Below are 4778 nucleotides of genomic sequence, written 5' to 3' on the forward strand. Positions count from 1 at the left end.
TGCAATACAACTGATGAAGTCAGAAGGCAAACATAGCTTGCATTGGTTTGAAGCACTTTTCCACACAGTTCTCTGTACATAATGTTTTATCAGATTAAGACATCCTTTTTAGGTTAGACTTTACTAAAAAATAAGTCATAATCCTAATATTGTTTTTCTTAGTTGTCTGTAGCAGTGCCTAAATGTGACCATTCAGTGCAGTTTAAAATCACTTTTCTAATAGAGAAACACTATTATGAATGATCAGATACACAGAAACAGCTTTGAGAAAAATGCTTCAGGAGGACATCTTGCATCCCAGGCAGACTGCTGGTGTACTGGCTTCAAGCGCTGATGCTTTCCTAAATCAAAGAATCATAGAATGGCTTGGGTTGGAAGGGGGCCCAAGGATCATCAAGTTCCAACCCCTCCAACCCCCCCATAAACCAGACACGTATTATGAGCGTTCCTGTTAACGCTTTCAGAGTAGGTATCCCCAGATTTTTTTCCCCCCTCCACAAACTGAAATTCTGCAAAGAGAGTTGGAAAGCTTCTTAATAAATTTGTTGAGCTTGTTTTTTTTTCCTGTGTATTTATCAGTAAGACCTAAAGATGAACTCTACACCTCTACTTCTGTAGGAAAAAGATCTATTGGCAAATTGCTTGCTTGAATATGAAAAAATGTAGCACATTAATTCAGAAAGGCATTCCAAACATTATTCTGCAGTAACTACCAGCCATGGCTGAGTGTTGTTGTTGTCGTCTGATTTTTGTTTTCTTTTTTTCCCTTCTTTTTGTTTGTGTTAAGAAATGGAGTTCTTTTGAATGTTTTTATGTATTCTGTAATAATTTAATTTCTTGGTAAGTCTTCTGATCTTCAGATATGCATAGCACTGGAGGACTGTATCTCATAGAAATTTATCGCTCCTTAGAAACTAGAACAGAAAAAGGAGGACTGAATTTACATTTAATCCAACAGAGAAAGTGAATTTAAAATACATCTATTGGCTTTTATATTTATAAAAAATCCTTTTTTTCCTCTTTTCTTTTTTTTCCTCACCAGTTAAAGGACTGCCACAAAGCCTGTTCTAGTCAATAACAATCTCTCTACCGTTTTTAGTAGACAATGCTTTAGCAGTTAAGGGCACTATTGAAAGTTGTTGATGTATTTACTTCTGATCTACGTTAGTTGCTTATGGCTAATTTATTGCAGCTGTGAAAAAAAGAGCTACATTTTTATTTTTTTTTGTTTTTATAAACTAGCTAGTATTTTGGATTAGTAAGATAAAAGCTGCTAAAGAATCGATTGGCTGAACAAGTAGAACAAAGGAGAAAACATTGGGAAAGCTCAGTGCATCTATATTATTCACATTAAGCATCAATAAGAAAAGACAGGCAGAGTGTATGCAGTTTTATCTTATACATAAGATGGATGGAACCCAAAACTAGAAAAAAATGTGTCTTAAGTGACTTGCTCTTAAAATGCAAAAATAAGAAGTCCTTAACATAAGCTTACTGTCTTTTTAAAAATATATGTATTTTTAAATGCAGTATAGATTAAAAACCCCAAACCACTCGATTTATATATATTACATGTATTTATGTGTATACTACAATTACATTTGTGAAGCTTCCTAATCATATAGTTACCTACATACATATGCTCATGATCACACATGTTGCTTACTGTTTAGGGCATACAAGGTTTTATACATTCCTTAATTACTTATAATGACTTAATGGAAATAGCCACCTGCTCTGTTGATCAGTTACAAGAGCTGCTTCGATTTGCTTTGCATCTGCTCAGCTGTCTTAGATGTTTCAATGCAAAAAGTTATTCTCAGGTACTGCTTGCATCTCTGATGGTTGAAAGTCTGAAAATTCATACCTGAATTGCTTCTTCAGATAGGTTTCTGTGCCTGTGCACTGCTGGTTTCTTGCACTAGGGGAAAGAATTTTACAACATTTTACAGCATTTTTTCAGTTTTGTAACATGTCTTTTCTTTGCTGTGTAGACAATAACAGAAGAAGCCTGCTATTTTTTTCCCCCAAGTCTCATAAAATGGTCAAATTTAAACTTCATTTTATTCCTTTGCCATTTCTTCCATATATATACTTTTATTTCATTACTTAAAGGTTCCATTTTATTTATATGTGTTTATATACAAACGATATGTAAGTTTTACAAGCTTTATTTTTAGAGGAAAAAGACAGATACAGTTGCTTGAATTGAAGGTACAAAGACTTTCATTTTTTTTCCTGTCCCTGATAGTGGCCAGAAAATGTTGAGTGAGTTGCTTTCTGTGCTTCAGTTTCCATGCTCTGGAAAACTGGAATATTATTGAAATTCTCTTTTAAACACCTTGCTATTTGCAGAAACTAATAGTGCTTTTCAAGAAACCATAAGCAGAATGCCTTAATTTTATCTCTATTTTGTGCAGCCATTTCATTTCATTTCTCTTCTGTGCAGCCATCGTATTTCTTCTGTACTCAGGATGCTGGAGAAGCTGAAAGACAACTAGAGCCCTGGAAACTCAGGTCAGTATGTCAACTAGTCTTGGATGTGTTCATTTTCAAGAAGATGGAAAATAGGCTTATTCATCCTCCATTCCCTTCTCCCCCCTTAAAAAAAAAAAAAGAGAGAGAGAGAAAGAAACACAGAAAATGAAAGCATAATTTTTTTATAATTCCTGACTCTTTCTCATTACATCAAGATTAAGATGATTGCTGCCAACAAATACATCAACAGTGACAGCTGGGAGCTCTCCAGTGTACTATACCAATTTACAGGGTGGCAGGCATTCAGACTCAATTCTCCAAAAAATACTCTATTGCAAGACTGTTGATAAGTACAGAGAAGAATATGTTGCTGTGGTTGATAGTGCTATTGCTTTTTTTTTATTATTATTCTGACAAAGCATGTACTGCAGGAAAAAATAAAAGGTGATACTAATAACCGATGCTCATTATATTACTCAAAATGTATTTCTCTGGGCATCAGCTTCTGTATTCTGACCTTCTGTTACTTCACAGAAATTATGAATTCATCTTTATTGAATATTCCCATTTAAGAATCTAAATTACACATGTGTAATACATATGCAACAATACTCAAATGGCAGATTTATTGCCAGCATTGCAGAACTGAGATGAGGCTCATGGGCTGTGTGAACTGAAACTGTAACGAGCGATATTCTGCTTCAGGGCAGTTAATGTAAAGTCAGACCTCAATAGGTAAGAAGTTTTGGTTGTCTCAGCTCACCACTTGCAAAATGAAAAATTAGAAGGTTTCTTTTTTCATCTCTGATTAGTTAAAAATCATTCAGTGTACATTTTAACCATAATGTTCAAAGTGCAACCAATTTCAGCTGGAATCGGTAGAAGTAACCATGGGGGAAAAAAGTAATGTCCTTAATGCAAAATTTATGGATATAACCATGGAGTTTTGAACTAATCACTGAAATACAGTTAAATAGATAATGTGGCAATCCTTCGTTGAAGTTTGTTAGCAAACCAGTGCAAGCTGGTAGATAACACTGGCTCCTTGTCTGAATAATATCTGTTATGGAAAAGATTCCAGTGCATACTACTGTAACATCAGTTAGGGCAGATGTCTGTCTGTGCTTTTAACAACTTATACCAAAATCCTCATATATGTCTAAACAAACATTAAATTTTAATTCAGGTCACAAATAAAAGCTATTTGATATAACCTACTATCAAGGCTGAATTTTAATATTCTCTTGGAATGATTAATACCTGAAGAAACCTGTGGGACTATCCAGCATTTTTAAAACCCCTTAAAAATAACATCAATTTATGGAAAGTGATTAATTTCTACATCTCCTCCTTGTCTAATGCAGAGCAGGCAGTTCATCTTTCAGATTTTCACACGACACTTTTTCTCAGCTGCTGTGTTGAAAAATCTTCATTGTTGAATTATTTGCAGTTGTCCCAGATGAGATAGATGTTTTTCTATGAGAAGAAGACTATACATGCAGGGTCATAAGTTATAAATAACTCAGAATAAGAGGATACAATAAAGGCTTTTCAGCTGCTATAACTATACTCGTCAGCTTTTCTCCTACTACTATAAAAAATGATGTCTACAAGGACAGAGAGTTATCCACTTAACTTATTAGAAGAGCTGTGTTTTGGATAGAATTCATAATTAGGAACCCATTTGAAAGAAATTCTTGCACTCACGTTATTAGAAATGGATATTAAAACACTGCTATGCTGTCTTTCAAATTTTGATTTTTTTCAGCAGTAATCCTTGAACCTTTTTAAAAGTGCCAGACAATGAAGATGGAATTATATTCTCTGACATCAGTTAAACTAGTGGCAATTGCTTCTTGTAGCTCTATTGAACGTTAAGCAAGTGGATGCATTCATGGATAAGATTTGTGCATGTGGGGTCAGGATTTATCACAGAATGTTTACTGTGCCAAGACAGGAAGGAGTTTGTTTGTCAGGCAATATTTCATTAGACTCAGCAGCAACTGTCTCTGAAGAACGCTTGCATTGCAAAGGATCATGTATTTCAAAGGTGTCATATTTTAAACAACAACACAAATAATTTCAATGTGACGCAAAGGCTTCAGTTAGTTGGACAATTATAGAATCTTTGAAAGAGAGTAATAATTAGAAATTTGAAAGAGAAAAATTTCTTTGTGAAAATGTTTATATAAATGGATCTGTATACCAAGGTGTCCTTCATTTAATGAAGCAGTAGAATTCCAGGAAGGCATCAAGACATCAGAAATCATGTTCCTAATGCAAAGTTTATTTACATGATT

At 34.2% G+C, this 4778-nt stretch overlaps 1 long non-coding RNA gene across 1 annotated transcript; it reads left to right on the forward strand.

The window, feature by feature from the left end:
• Positions 1753–2845, forward strand: LOC110402503. The gene is made up of 3 exons (XR_002441146.1): positions 1753–1823; positions 2450–2517; positions 2694–2845. It is a non-coding gene; the product is annotated as an uncharacterized LOC110402503 (long non-coding RNA).

The sequence above is a fragment of the Numida meleagris genome, chromosome 7 (assembly GCF_002078875.1).
Source record: "Numida meleagris isolate 19003 breed g44 Domestic line chromosome 7, NumMel1.0, whole genome shotgun sequence".
Classification (NCBI taxonomy): Eukaryota; Metazoa; Chordata; class Aves; order Galliformes; family Numididae; genus Numida; species Numida meleagris.